Source organism: Antechinus flavipes, chromosome 3 (assembly GCF_016432865.1).
Source record: "Antechinus flavipes isolate AdamAnt ecotype Samford, QLD, Australia chromosome 3, AdamAnt_v2, whole genome shotgun sequence".
In the NCBI taxonomy this organism is placed as follows: domain Eukaryota; kingdom Metazoa; phylum Chordata; class Mammalia; order Dasyuromorphia; family Dasyuridae; genus Antechinus; species Antechinus flavipes.
In genome coordinates, this window is record NC_067400.1 from 418,253,065 (window position 1) to 418,269,459 (window position 16,395).

The 16,395-nt window shown below is 34.6% G+C and overlaps 1 pseudogene; it reads right to left on the reverse strand.

Annotated features, from left to right (window-relative positions):
- Window positions 1-14,777: 14,777 nt before the first annotated feature.
- LOC127557295 (nucleolin-like) lies at window positions 14,778-16,192 on the reverse strand (annotated as a pseudogene).
- Window positions 16,193-16,395: the final 203 nt, after the last annotated feature.

Below are 16,395 nucleotides of genomic sequence, written 5' to 3' on the forward strand. Positions count from 1 at the left end.
ACAAACAGGGTTAAGTAACTTCCCAAGTTCACACAGCTAATGAGTATGTAAGGCCAAATTTGAACTCAGGTCATTGTTATGGGCACAACCTGCTAGTGGCTGCTGGAGATCTAATTCTGACCAGCAGAATATATCTCTTCGTGTTAGAGGATGATAACAATATAAGGAGACTGAAAGGCAATTGCATTCTCTTTCTCAGATTTATTTCATTCCCAATCCACAAGCAACATCTGTGTTAGTAAAGGCTAATTTGCAATTCCTTCAAGTGTGTTATAATTCACAGCTATGGGGGCTTTGGGAGAATAGACCTGCCCCTTCACACTTAGGCATGATCTTTAACAGGTCATAACTTCAGGCCTAATGCTTTATCCACAGTTCCACCCAGCTGCTCTAATTATTATTATTACAAGAGTTTAAAGGTGAAAGAGAACTCTTTGGGCTAGAATAATCAGGAAAATTTCCTGCATGGGGTAATATTTAGAGAAAGAGAAGATAAGGATAAAAAAACAGATAATGAGGAAGGAGTGCCAAATGTAAAAGAAAATGTTGACAACTAAAATATGCTTTGAAGACTAAATTATCTAATTTTTAACCCAGATGTATACTGGACATTCTCAACATCATAAAGCTTTTTGCAAAATGCATTCTACTTTTTGCAACATTCTTAATCCATATTTTATCACCTTCCTAGTCATTTTTCTTCATCAGAATGATATTTTAAGGTTAACAAAAAAATGATGTTGCTTCCTTCTACCACATCTCCTCATGATAATTATCTAAGACAACTTACCTGTCCAGAAAAAATACATTATATTGAAGCATACCTCTATAAACCTAGAGCTTATGCTTATCTGACAATTAGGGGAGAGAATGGTTAATCTTCTTTCCTCAACTATACTATGAGTTACCTCCTTTGCAGTCATATACCACATCTTCAACAATTCACCAATGAAATATTTATTTACAATATACTGTCCAGAGCATGGTAACCAAAGTTTTGGGGTAAGATGCAAAGTTTCATTAACATTGCATCTGAACCCTTAGGTTACACACATGTACATGTACATGCACATACATAAGCATACTTGTGAGTATGTACATAACATGCACATGTGTTTATATTATGTGTACAAATGTTGAGTGATATCATATTTCCAATAGTTTCTTCACATACACATCAGCTTCTTCATTAAATTTGTAACTTAATTCATTTTAAGATTAACCTGATTTGCTAATATTAAGGATATATATATGCATATATACTATTATTTATTTCCCTGTTAACTTCATTTTTTTTCAATCTTTCAATTTTATATTTGTTACTGTTTAATCCTCTCAGTTCCCTGAGTATTAAACCAACAGAGTCTTTGTTAACTTCAAATCCAGAAGGAATCTAATCAATCCTTGCTCATCAAGCCTTTCTCATCTCTCACTTTAAATGATTCCATTTTTAAGGTTCACTGTTATTAATAATGCAGTGTCAGATAAAAATCTTATGATAGAATGATAAGCAAATCAGAAGAGAGAAAGCTCCCCATGTAGTCTTCCTCTTATCCGCTAATACTAAGAACTATGGTGCAAGCTCATACCCAAAGGCACCACCTTCTCTAGCCATCACAGATAGCCATCTCAGATTATGGTACAGTAATTCTGTGTCTGGCTCCTAACCATAAATTACTGTGCTGATGTACAAAGGATGGTATTTGTATCCTTTTGCATCCCTGAGATCCTGGGAAAATCAACGATCACAATCATATACTTTGAAAGAAGTTACCATGAATTTAAATAATAAATTGCTTCTTAAAGGATACAATTGGATACATAGAAAATTTTCTTCATCAGAATGATATTTTAAGGTTTAAGGTTCAACTGACAAGGTTGAATTTCAAATTCAATTTAATATGGTTAATTTAATTTTTCTTATTTAATAGTGTCCTGTAGTGTCTCTATATCCTTTATATATACATATATACAGATTTTTGTCTACATTTTAAGCTTTTGCTTGTTCATATGCCATTTTAAACCTTCGCCTTCTGTAAATTGTTTTGAAATCTACTGGCTTATTCTTAACACATTCAGATTTCATGCATATATATCTATATCTCTATCTATATGTAATATATATGAAATGCTCTTCCTTCTCTGATAATCCATATATTTTTTTTACCACCTTAAGAATATAGATACAAGTTCAGATTCTCCAGGATCTTCCACTATTGATCCATTGTGAGTCTGTTCATTTCCCTACTCAGAAATTTTTCAGAATGTATATTGTTAGTTTCTGTTTCACTGATTTTCATTTCTCTAAATGTTTTCTGGGCAAGTCACTTAACCCTGTTTGCCTCTGTTTCCTCATCTGTAAAATGATCTGGAAAAAGAAATGGCAAATCACTCCATTATCTTTGCCAAGAAAATTCCAAGTGGAGTGATGAAGAGTCAGATGTGACTGAACAAGAAACCGGCAAAATACTTTCTTCATCGTGTGTGTGTGTGTGTGTGTGTGTGTGTGTGTGTGTGTGTGTTCTCAATTAGACTATAAATTCCTGTATGTAAGGAACCATGTTTTTTTTAAATCTTTTTTTGTTTCATCATAAGCAGGCATTCATTAAATATTTCTGACTTAATTGTAAATGGGCATCATTGTAAAATGACCCCAAAATCATTAAATAAAGTTCAATAATTATATGCATGGCACTGTGCCAAACCCCTGATATGAACAAAGATTTTTTTTTTAACGACCTACTCCTTGCTCTTTGGACGTTTACTTTCTGTGGTAGTACACACATAGAAAATAATGGGGACAAAGAAGAAAAGCAGGCATATTACTTTAGGAAAATTTGAGGAAGGAGAGAATACTTTTAGCCAGGGTGAGGAGAAGCAAGAGATAGAGTTGATATCACTGACAAATTAAGAACTATCATCATTCTAGCTACTTCCAAATCACTCAGAAGTAAAGGGCACCTTGTTCTAAGGCAGTATGTTCATCATCATCATCTAACAGCTTTTCTTGGATTTCTAACTCCAGGATTTTAAGTATAAAGTGAAGCTGCGATTATTACTTCTTCAAATCTTTTCTCCTCCCTTTCTGTCAATCCTGGTATCTTTCTATGCCCTTTTCTTCTTTTCCCTATACATCTAGGCAAGTGCCAAATCTTTCAATTCTTTTCCCTGAGAATTTCCAGAACCCTAATTATCTTCTAGCTTAACCTTTTCATCAGTCAGTTCTTCAGATTATATTTTTCCCCTTTCATTTAATCCAAAATTTATTGTCACAATTACTTCTTCATTGCCTTTAAATATAATATGGTCTAAATTCGTATTATTGCACTCAAATTAACTATATACAATTTAAGTTATCTCCCCACTCCTAGCCCTCCCTATATCCCTACCTCCCCTTCTTTGATCCTAACTTCTTCTGGTTATTCTGCAGCCCCACAAAATCATAAAATATTGAGTTGAAAAAGGCTTTAGGGATAATGGAATGAAACTCACTTTATATATTTAGGAAACTGAGGCACACAGAGAGTAAGTGGTTTCCTGTGGAAAAATAGGTACAAAGCAGCTAAGCTAGGCCCTATGTCCACCTTTGGACTCTGTCTAAGCTCTTTCTGCCTCACCTTTTCCCCATCTCCACCTTCATCCTTACTGCCAAGGGTGATGGGCATGAATTCCTCATTGCTAACTCAATACCTCATAGCTGATACCCAAAGATAAAGCTTATCTGTCCTGCTGTGTGTTAGTTTATTATCCATCATCCTATACCACGAACACCAATGGTCTCCTTCTATAGAACTAATAATCAAGAGGTGACTGTAATGTGTCTTCCATTACTGAATTTCATAACTATGCTATCCTGTTGTTTCCCAATAGATGTTGTCTGCTCTCCTTTTACCTTTAAAACACTGTTTAATGTTATCCTATTAGTCTCACTGTCACTTATTTTCCTAACTGCCATGGCTTCTCACCCCTGATTTTGCCCAAACTATGCCTGTTACTTCATTCATTCCTGGTTTTTTACACTTATCCCATGCTGATTCTCTATGTTTATCCCTCCAGGGAGCTGTGCCAGGACTGGTCTTAGTTAACAGTTTTACAAATGATCTGAAAGAGGGAGTTCACAGCAACATCTCTGGGTTTATAGATGACATTGAGCTCTTCCAGGCAGTGAATTCCAGGCCAAGAAGCCAAGGATCTCCAGGGAGGCTGTGAAATGCTATTTGAGGGGGATGGAAAATGGCAGGTGAGCTTAAGCACATGCAACTTTCGGGTAATACATCTATGGAAAAATCACCCAGGTTATAGAAGAGTTGTGAGGTGATGAAGTACAGTGAGGCCCAGGGCAGGGGTCTAGGAGCCATTGTTCATTCAGAACATCATTCTATTGTGTTATTATAGCCAGAGAGGTTAATAAAGTTCCCTCCTATGGTGCCACTCACTGTCAAAGACAAAACACTTCTGTATTTCAGCCATGGACCTCACCAGAACAATATCTCTTAAGCTCCAATATTTAGCTTCCTCCTGAAAACTCATTATTCTGTCCCAAATAATCAACTAATTGAACAATCAATCAATCCACTTGCCACAGTCACTAAAATTTTTCACTGCTTCTATAATTATTTTCTTTTTTTTAAACAGGGAACTAAGCATTTTATTTTATTTATTTATTTTTTTAATTATAGCTTTTTATTGACAGAACATATGCATGGGTAATTTTTACAACATTGTCCCTTGCATTCACTTCTGTTCCAACTTTTCCCTTCCTTCCCTCTATCCCCTCCCCTAGATGGCAGGCAATCTTATATATGTTAAACATGTTAAAGAATATCCTAGATACAAGGTATGTGTGTAGATCCGTACAGTTCTCTTGTTGCACAAAAAAAATTGGATTCAGAAGGTAAAAATAACCTGGGAAGAAAAACAAAAATGCAAGTAGTCCACATTCATTTCCCAGTGTTCCTTTTCTGGGTGTAGCTGATTCTGTCCATTGATCAATTGGAATTGAATTAGATCTTTTCTTTGTTGAAGAGATCCACTTCCATCAGAATTAATGCTCCTCTAGTATTGTTGCTAAAATGTATAATGATCTCTTGGTTCTGCTTATTTCACTCAGCATCAGTTCATGTAAATCTCTCCAAACCTTTCTGTATTCATCCTGCTGGTCATTTCTTACAGAACAATAATATTCCATAGCATTCACAATTTACCCAACCATTCTCCAATTGATGGGCATCCATTCATTTTCCAGTTTCCAGCCACTATAAAAAGGGCTGCCACAAACATTTTGGCACATACAGGTCCCTTTCCCTTCTTTTATATCTCTTTGGGATATAAGCCCACTAGTAACACTGCTGGATCAAAGAGTATGCACAGTTTGGTAACTTTTTGGGCATAATTCCAGGTACCCTCAAGAATGGTTGGATCCGTTCACAATTCCACCAACAATGCATCAATGTCCCAGTCTTTCCGCATCTACTCCAACATTCATCACTATCTTTTCCTGTCATCTTAGCCAATCTGACAGGTGTGTAGTGGTATCTTAGAGTTGTCTTAATTTGCATTTCTCTGATCAATAGTGATTTGGAACACCCTTTCATATGAGTAGAAATAGTTTCAATTTCATCATCTGAAAATTGTCTATGCATATCCTTTGATTATTTATCAATTGGAGAATGGCTTGATTTCTTATAGAGTTAATTCTTGATATATTTTGGAAATAAGGCCTTTATCAGAATCTTTAACTGTGAAGATGTTTTCCCAGTTTATCGCTTCCCTTCTAATCTTGTTTGCATTAATTTTGTTTGTATAAAACCTTTGTAATTTGATATAATCAAAATTTTCTATTTTGTGATCAATAATGATCTCTAGTTCATCTTTGGTCACAAATTTCTTTCTCCTCCACAAGTCTGAGAGATAAAATATCCTATGTTCCTCTAATTTATTTATAATCTCATTCTTTATGCCTAGATCATGGACCCATTTTGATCTTATTTTGGTATACGGTGTTAAGTGTGGGTCCATGCCTAATTTCTGCCATACTAATTTCCAGTTATCCCAGCAGTTTTTATCAAATAATGAATTCTTATCCCAAAAGTTAGGATCTTTGAGTTTGTCAAACACTAGATTGCTATAGTTGACTATTCTGTCTTGTGAACCTAATCTATTCCACTGATCAACTAATCTATTTCTTACCAATACTAAATGGTTTTGGTGACTGCTGCTTTAAAATATAATTTTAGATCAGATATAGCTAGGCCACCTTCTTTTGATTTATTTTTCATTAATTCCCTTGAGATTCTTGACTTTTTATTGTTCCATATGAATTTTGTTGTTATTTTTTTCTAGATCATTAAAATATTTTCTTGGAAGTCTGATTGGTATAGCACTAAATAAATAGATTAGTTTCAGTAGTATTGTCATCTTTATTATATTTGTTCAGCCTATCCAAGAGCACCTAATATTTTTCCAATTGTTTAAATCTGACTTTGTGTGGAAAATGTTTTATAATTTTGCTGATATAATTACTGACTTTCCTTTGGTAGATAGATTCCCAAATATTTTATGCTATCAACAATTATTTTGAATGGAATTTCTTTTTGTATCTCTTGCTATTGGATTTTGTTGGTGATGTATAAAAATGCTGAGGATTTATGTGGATTTATTTTGTATCCTGCAACTTTGCTAAGTTGTGAATTACTTCTAATAGCTTTTTAGTAGAATCTCTGGGGTTCTCTAAGGATACCATCATATCATCTGCAAAGAGTGATAATTTGATTTCCTCATTACCTACTCTAATTCCTTCAATCTCTTTCTCAACTCTTACCGTTGAAGCTAGCATTTCTAATACAATATTGAATAGTAATGGTGATAGTGGGCAATCTTGTTTCACTCCTGATCTTACTGGGAACGGTTCCAGTTTATCCCCATTACATATGATGCTTACTGATAGTTTTAAATAGACGGTCCTGACTGTTTTAAGGAAAAGTCCATTTATTCCTATACTCTTAAGTGTTTTTATTAGGAATGGATGTTGGATTTTATCAAATGCTTTTTCTGCATTTATTGAGATGATCATATGGTTTTTATTAATTTGGTTATTGATATAGTCTATTATGCTAATAGCTTTCCTAATATTGAACTAGTCCTGCATTCCTGGTATAAATCCTGCTTGGTCATGGTGTATTATCCTGGGGATGATTTTCTGTAATCTTTTTGCTAATATCTTACTTAAGATTTTTGCATCAATATTCACTAGAGAGATTGGTCTATAATTTTCTTTCTCTGTTTTCAACCTACCTGGTTTAGGTATCAGTACCATGTCTGTGTCATAAAAGGAATTTGGTAGGCCTCCTTCAATCCCCATTTTTTCAAATAGTTTATATAGCATTGGAGTTAATTGTTCTTTAACTGTTTGGTAGAATTCATATGTAAATTCATCTGGTTCTGGGGATTTTTTCTTAGGGAGTTGATTAATAGCTTGTCCTGTTTCTTTTTCTAAAATGGGACTGTTTAACCAATTTACTTCTTTCTCTGTTAATCCGGGCAAACTATATTTTTGAAGGTATTCTTCTATTTCATTTAAGTTATGGAATTTATTGACATAAAATTGGGCAAAGTAACTCCTAATTATTGCTCTAATTTCCTCTTCATTAGTGGTGAGTTCTCCCTTTTCATTTTTAAAACTAACAATTTGATTTTTCCTCTTTCCTTTTTTAAAAAATCAGATTTACTAAAGGTTTATCTATTTTGTTGTTTTTTCCATAAAACTAACTCTTAGTTTTATTTATTAATTTGATAGTTTTTTTTACTTTCAATTATATTAATCTCTACTTTTATTTTTAGAATTTCAAGTGTGGTGTTTGATTGGGGGGTTTAATTTGTTCCTTTTCTACCTTTTTTAGTTGCGAGCCCTATTCATTGACCTTCTTTTTCTCTATTTTATGCAAGTAGGCCTCTAGAGATATAAAATTTCCCCTTATTACTGCTTTGGCTGCATCCCACACATTTTGGTATGATGTCTCATTATTATCATTTTCTTGGATGAAGTTATTAATTATGTCTATAATTTGCTGTTCCACCCAATCATTCTTTAGGATGAGATTATTTAGTTTCCAATTATTTTTTGGTCTATTTTCCCCTGGTTTTTTACTGAATGTAATTTTCATTGTATCGTGATCTGAAAAGGATGCATTTACTTTTTCTGCCTTTCTGCATTTGAATTTGCATAGGTTTTTAATGTCCTAATATATGGCCAATTTTTGTATAGGTTCTATGAGCTGCTGAGAAGAAAATGTACTTACTCCTTTCTGTCTCTATTTAGTTTTCTCCAAAGATCTATCGTATCTAACTTTTCTAGTATTCTATTCATCTCTTTGACTTCTTTCTTATTTATTTTGTGGTTTGATTTATTTAATTCTGAGAGTGCAAGATTGAGATCTCCCACTATTTTAGTTTTTGCTGTTTATTTCTTCTTGTAGCTCTCTTAATTTCTCTTTTAAGAATTTAGATGCTGCACCACTTAGTGCATATATGTTTACTATTGATATTACTTCATTATCTATGATACCCTTTAGCAAGATATAGTGCCCTCCCTTTTCTCTTTTAATTAGATCAATTTTTGCTTTTGCTTGATCTGAGATCAGGATGGCTACCCTTGTTTTTTTTTTTTACTTTACCTGAAGCATAGTAGATTCTGCTCCAGCCTTTTACCTTTACTCTCTATGTATTACCCTGCTTCAATTGTGTTTACTGTAAACAACATATTGTAGGATTCTTGCTTTTAATGCAGTCTGCTATCCACTTCTGCTTTATGGAGAAATTTACCCCATTCACATTTGTGTTTAAAATTACTAATTCTTTATTACTTGCCATCTTGTTAACCCCTGCTTTTGCTTTTTCTCCTTTCCTTCCCTCTTACCCCCTCCCCAGTGTTAAACTTTTGAGCATCTGCTTCTCACAGTCCTCCCTTTTTAGGATCCTTCCCCCCACCTTAGAGTTCCTCTCTTTTTGTTACTCCCTTTCCTCACAATTTCTGTATTCCGTTCTGCTTAATTTACTCATTCCCTTTTCACTTTTCCCCTTCCACTTTTCAATGAGGTGGGAGAAGTTTCTGTGTAAATCAAATATATCTAATATTTTTCTCTTTAAGCCAATTCTGATAAAAGTAAGATAACACACTATGTTCATCCCCCTCCCTTCTTTCCCTCAGATATAAGAGGTTTTCTTTGCCTCTTCATGAGATGCAGTATTCCCACTTTACCCCTTTTCTGGTACAATTTCCTTTCCACCGCTCATGGAAATTATATTATATATGACATTATAACTGTAAAACCAATTTATATTTATAACAGAAATATAGTTTCCAAGATTTCTTTTTACCTTTCTGTTTCTCTTGAGTCCTATATTTGGAGATCAAACTTTTTGTTTAGTTCTGTTTTTTTTTTCATCAGAAATAAATGAAATTAACCTATTTCATTGAATGTCCATCTTCTTCATTCCCAAAATGCTCATTTTGGCTAGGTAAGTTATTTTTGGCTGCATACCAAGTTCCTTAGCCTTTTGGAATATCAGATTCCAGGCCCTTCGATCCTTTAATGTGTATGCTGCTAAATCCTGAGTAATCCTTATTGTGGCTCCTCTGTATTTGAATTGTTTTTTTCTAGCTGCTTGTAGTATTTTTTCCTTGGTCTGATAGTTCTGGAATTTAGCCACGATATTTCTTGGAGTTTTGATTTTGGGGTCTCTTTCAGTAGGTGATTGATTAATTCTTTCAATGTTTATTTTACTTTCTGTTTCTATAACATTTGGGAAGTTCTCTTTGATAATTTCCTGAAACATAGTATCTAGGCTCTTTTTTTTCATCATATTTTTCAGGAAGTCCAATAATTCTTAGATTATCTCTCCTAGATCTATTTTCCAGGTCTCTTATTTCCCCAAAAAGGTATTTGACATTTTTTCCCCTTTTTTTTGGAAGGGGGGTTGCTTGACTGATTCTTGGTGTCTTCTCGAGTCATTGAATTCCATTTATTCAAATCTGATTTTTAATTAATTATTTTTTTCACTCACTTTTTAAAATTTCTTTTTCTAATTGTCCAAATGAGTTTTTAAATGAGTTGTTTTGTTTTATAGAATTTTTTTTCCATTTCACCAATTTTATTTTTTAGAGAGCTATTTTCTTTTTCCAATTCACTCATTCTGTTTTCCTTGAAGTTGTTTACCTTTTCCAATTCACCAATTCTGTTTTTCAAGGATTTGAATTCTTTGTCCACTCTATCTTTAAATAAGTGGGATGACTTATCCAGACCCTCTTGCCAAGCTTCCCTTTCCTTTCCCCATTTTTCTTCTAGCTCTCTTGTGACAGCCTTTTAAATTTCTTTTATAAAAGCCCTGTGTTGTGGGGACCAGATCATATTCCTCTTTGGATATTCATCTAGAGACAATCTCTTTTTAGTCTTCTCAGGGTTTGAAGTCTGCTCTCTATCTGCATAGAAGCTATCTATAGTTAGCACTCACTTTAATTTTTTTGCTCATTTTGTTAAAGAAGAATCAAAGAAAACAAACTAACAAACAAAAAAGCAAATAACATATGGCTTTTTGGGGCCATATGTTATTACCAAGATTCCTCTACAGACTGCAGGAGGCAGCAGTGGGGCACTAGCAGGACAGCAATGGCTGCACTGTGTCTGTGCTCTGAGACTTTGAGAGGGTGCTGAGACACTGTGGGTGGGTATGGCCAGGCCCTGAGAGAACCTAGCTTTTCAGGGATATAGTCTTTACCCCCTGTGCTTTTAGCTTCTCTGCTGATCTACTGACTTGCTGCCAGGGCAGAGTAGCTCATATTATGGTATGGTATGGTATGGTATGGTATGGTACAAGGCTGAGATCACACCCCACCCCCTTCAGGTCTTCTCAGCGTGAGTTGCCTTCTGTACTCTCACTGCCTGCCTTCAGTCTTTGCGTGATCTAATTGTCCCCGCCAGGGAGCAAAGACACACTTTTTCTGGTAAATTTTGAGGATATCTTCTGTTGGTAATGTATTGTGGGTTTTTTCAGTCATGCACTAATTCCGAGGCCTTTAATGAAAAAAAGTATTCTGAGGGCAAGAAAGAACTTAGATAGATGTGTGTGTCCTCTCTGCCATCTTGGCTGGAAGTCTATAATTATTTTCTAATTAAATTATTTGCTATTAAGACATGCTCATTCTTGAGAGACAACATTTGACTTAAGAATCATATAAAGTAAATTTCATCTCTCTCTGTCTCTTTCTCTGTCTCTGTCTCTGTTTCTCTGTGTCTCTTTCTCTTTCTCTATGTATGTATGTATGTATGTGCATGTGTGTAACAATCCCAGATTAGAGAGAGGAGAAAATACAGTATATAAAAGAATCTGAATTCGGTATTAGAATATGTTGAAAAAAAGCAGCATTTAAATGGCCAAGACTTTTGTTTGTGATGTCCCAAGCAAGATGGATTAATGGTAGCATACCATCTAGAAAGCACAATGCAGCATTTCCTAACTGATGATACATAAAAACTTGATGATTGATGTAATATGAAAAGTAATGCTGGGTATAAAACATTTTGCCAATATTCATAATTTTATTTTACTTTAAAGTATGAAATGTGTGCTTTAAAACTTCAATGATTTATGGCTTTATCAATATAAATTTTTCCTTCACTGATAATAGTATATTTCTTCTAGGACTTCTAATCCTGTGCAATTCTTGCCTATTTATTTCAGGAAGTATTACTTAAAGAGCCCATAAAGACGCAAGAAAACTTCATGTCATTATTTAAATAGGTCAGAGGTACCTCTGTATTATTAAAACCAGCTACTTTCTCTACAAGATGAATTCTTTTCCTTATCTGGTTGCATAAATCCATGGTACAGAGTATTCACTAGGAACACAAACACTTAGGATAAATTTGAGGGGAGTCAAAAAATGTCTTTATGTAATAGCAAGTACTTTGGGGTCTTCTTAATCTTTTCCAAATGTGATATAGCCTGATTTCCTCCCATTAAAATCTGAGCCCCAGTTCAGAAGCACCTATTAGACAGAATAACTCAGAGGACTTCCCATCCAACTACATATCATAATCTGGACAATATGAATTTTTCAACCATTTTGTTTTTTACAATGTGCATAGACTTATCTCTTTCAAATGAGTATGAGTTTCACTGAAGACACTTTGTAGTATTGTGTGGGAGGATAAAGGCTGAGGGTGATTCAATAAATATAATGTCATTTCTAAATGTGATAACTTTTATAACATCTTGCCATCAAAAAACAACTGGAATTCCATTTGCATCTCAGTGAAATTTCTTTATGACCACAGATGTCATAAAATCCTCTAAGATTTTAATATAAATGTGAGAGACACCTTGATTGAGAGCCTTTAAAGTTTTATTCAGTTCAACTGAATCAATACTTTTTGAGGTAAAAAAAGGAAATAAAGCAAAGTAAGAAAATATATTTTCTATTCTTCCCATTTGTATAATTGTGAAGATGCGAACTACTAAGAAAATTATTTTAGTAAAACTGACTGTTTTATTATCATTAAGGATGCTCTGCATGGACGTATCTACATTGGGTTGGCAAGGACCTCAGAAATCAAATCCACCTTCCACAGTTTACAAATTAATAAGTTATAATTTATATTTATACAATATATATGATATATATTACATATAATATATGTAAATTATATATGTATATAAAATAAAATAGATTATATAATGGTTAGTTACAGAGCTATTTGATCATAGATCCTCTGATTCCTGAATTTTTCCTATAATATTGTACCAAGAGAGTATTCTTCTAATAATTTTGCATGGATTAAAAAGCAGACATATGGTTAACAACAACAACACTAAACCTAGCATTTAAATAACATTTTAAGGTTTTCAAAAATCTGTACATACATTTATTCATTTAACTCTCAACAATCCTGTGAAGTGGGCTTTATTTTTCTCTCCATTTTACAGATAAAAAAACTTAGTTTGAGAGAATTTAAATGGCTTGTAAAAACACCCAGCTAGTAAGTACCTGAGTCAAGATTTAAACTCAGGTCTTCCTGACTTCCTGACTCCTGGTTGAAGTTCAGTAGTTTTTCTTAGCCACCTAAAAGCAAAATTTAAGGTTTATGAATTTTCCCATTCTTAATACTATTTGCCTCTTTTGAGAAATCTCAAAAATTTACTTTGAGTTTTTGAATTTTTACTGCACCTAACATACATTTCCTCTTAATATCTTTGGTCTAGTCCTCCCATCCTCATTTTTTAAAGTATTTTTGCTACGTAGAACATTGAATAGTGAGATAGTAGAATTTAAATGCAGTGGTTCTACTATCAGCACCAATGGTTTTAGATCACTATAGAAATGTTGACAGATTTATTACATATTCTATGTCTATTCATTGTTGTCCTTCCTTATTTTTAAATATTCTAGAGATGAGCTGGCTTAGCCAGGTGTTATTAATTTTGACTTTGGTTCAAATTATCAATGCTATGATTATACATAGTTGGCAAATTAAAAAGAATTCCTGTATCAGTCCCTAGATATTCTGATATAGCTTTTCTTTTCTTTTCTTTTCTTTTCTTTTCTTTTCTTTTCTTTTTATTTTGCAAGATAACACTTGATCCTTGAGTCATCCAGAACTATTCAACTCTCTTTCTAAAGGAAGTATTCATAATATATATATGTAGTCCTCTGAGTAGCTTTTGGTTTTTTTCGTTTCTTAATCATAACCTGTATTTTCCAACGTAGTTTTAATTGTTATCCTATTGGCTTACCTTCTCATTAAAGTATCAACATAAGTGCTTATTTGTTTTAGACAACCTTGTCAAGTTCTTTGTAGAATTTCCCCAGTTCATGTGTAGTAATGGGTGTTAGGATTATTATACTAATCTCGTTTTTTTAAATAGGAAAAACCAGTTTTGTAAATGAGATAGAACATTATAAACTCAAGAGAACTCATGGATAACGAGGATAACTCCCACAACTAACCCTCATCTCTACAAAAGAGTTTATATGGAATACCCATCCAGTCAAAATCAACTCTCTCTCTCCCTTGAAATTTGATCAAGGTTTTTCTGAAAAGACTTCTGGACTGCATGTTGTCTTGTAATGTTCCAGAAGGCTCTGTCAGTGATTAGATGATGGAATAATATCCCCAGAGTCTGTTAAAGTAGCAGGGGAGAAGGGAATGGTAGAACCTAATCAAAACTGTCTTCTTTCTGTTCATCTTCTTTCTTCTCTCTTCTTCCTACTCTTTCTCTTCCTTCTCCTCCTCAGTCCCTTGTAAATCATCCCAACCTCAAAAGTTTTCTCAGCCTCTGCCACCCCCTTCCCCCACTGGCTTTCTTTATCACCTCTTCAGCCATTTAAATCTCCATGACTACCACTGTCATGACTACTTCCCCAGCCTCCAGATAACCTGGATTTGGCCCAGTTCAGAGTTACATTATTTCCATCAATCTCCGACAGTTCCATGACTTCTTGCAGTTTTAGAATCTTTTCAGTTGAAGTCCACAAAACTGAAGCTTTTAGATGTCCTTATCTCCCTGTGCTGGCACCAATGTGCCAGCTGTGGAATGAATCTTTCAATGGTTCTTCTATTGTATCTTCAGACAGACCTTTGGTGAACAAAATTTTGTAGGACTGGCTCCTTGGTGGTGCACTAATTTGCTTTCTATATCTTTAGTCTATTTCTATATTGTTTTTCTAAAATTCAGAGTTTCTTTCATATCTTCCACAAGTTCAATGAGTATGCACCTTTGGGTTAGCCTTGGTTGTTTTGGAGTAAGCTGAAAAACACTACCTTTTTAGTCACTTCCTGAAGATGTTCTACAGTAGTAGTACTCTGGGTAAGATTATTCAGCAACTATGCCTTTACCATGCCAACTTGTTACTACTCAAGGATTTATTCTTCCCACCTCTTGAATTGTCTTTGACTTTTCTCCCTTCTGTAATTCAAAATGAGCTCCTGATTATCAATCTCAGCACCTTTTCTGCTTAAATTCAATGGAGGGTATTCCTTTGAGTATCTTGTCCTTGGTGCAGGACAATAACAAACTTCAAACACTTCCTTAACTTTCTTCTGAGTTACTTTGTAAGGCAGACTCTTGACAAAGAGTTTCCTTGCATCTTAATCTTTTTTGTTTTCTTTTAACTTTTTCCAGTTTCATTTCAGAATCAAGGACTTTGGAGCCATTGAGTTTCAGAAGTTTTTCCAAGTCTTTGGCTGGTTCAGATTCCAACAGGCAAACTTCCTGGTGGCATGAATGTGGCCATCCACAATTATAAGGTCCCATTTTGCAAGGAAATTTATGATGCCAGTTTTTAGCTCAGTAGTGGTTTTGTTGAAGTTCAGGTTACCAACATAGAGGTTGAAATTTGTAAGTGTTTTAGTTTCCAATTTCTATTTCTTGACTTTGGAAAGTTTCTTTTTGCACATTTCCTTTTCTCTCTTCCTTGATGCTTTTTTGATGGGAACTTCCTTTTCTTTCTCGTCTCCTTCTCTCCCTCCTCCTCCTCTTCATTTTTTCTCCTCTTCCTCGTCCGATTCCATGGTTTTCTCACCATTGTCAAGAGCAGATTTCATAGAAGCTTTCTCCCTTTCAGCAGGTGTGGTATTCATAGCTTCTTCAGTCTCATCTTCATCTCATCACTATCCTCTTCAGTCTTGGTTGTCTGGAACTGTTCTCATTTTGGGGGCTTTTTAGTGACTCAAATTCTTCATTCTTTTTCACATTCCTCTTCTTCAGATTTACTGTCCTCTTTCTTGACATTCTTCCCATTTTTTGCTCCTTTTGCCCTGTGGTCAGGTGAGTGGAGCTGCTGGTTCAGCTAGAGTGACACCTTTTTGCCTGCTCTGACAATAGCTTTGACTGGAGTAGACACTTTCTTGTCAGGAGCTTGGAGGTTTTCTCATTAGGAATAGTGACTTCTTCCTGCAAGTCTGGTAACAACAATAGTTTTTAGGCTTTTTTTTCCAAATATAGCCACAGCCTTCTTGCTTTCTACTTCATCTTCTGGCATGTCCTCGTGTGCATTGTCTTCTATGTTTTTTTGGGGAGGAGTAATTTTCTTTGGCTCACCTTGATTTTTAGCAGCCTTCCCAAGTTTCACCAGGTTAGTGACATATGACTCAGGGGGCAGAAAGTGCCACTCCACAGGCAGAGACCCAGACAACATCAGCAGCAGGGGAAAGCAGGAGGGAGGAGTTCATTTGAGAGCAATCCTTTGCTGGAAAAGACTGAGAAGAAATGCTTTCTTGTAATTATCTTGATAGTGGCGTATTTGCTCTCCCTAAGCACTTCAAAGTAACATGACCAAGTGTCCTGTGAAATGATCTTTTTGTTTTCCTTTTGGCATCAAATGAATCCAGCCCTGCCAAT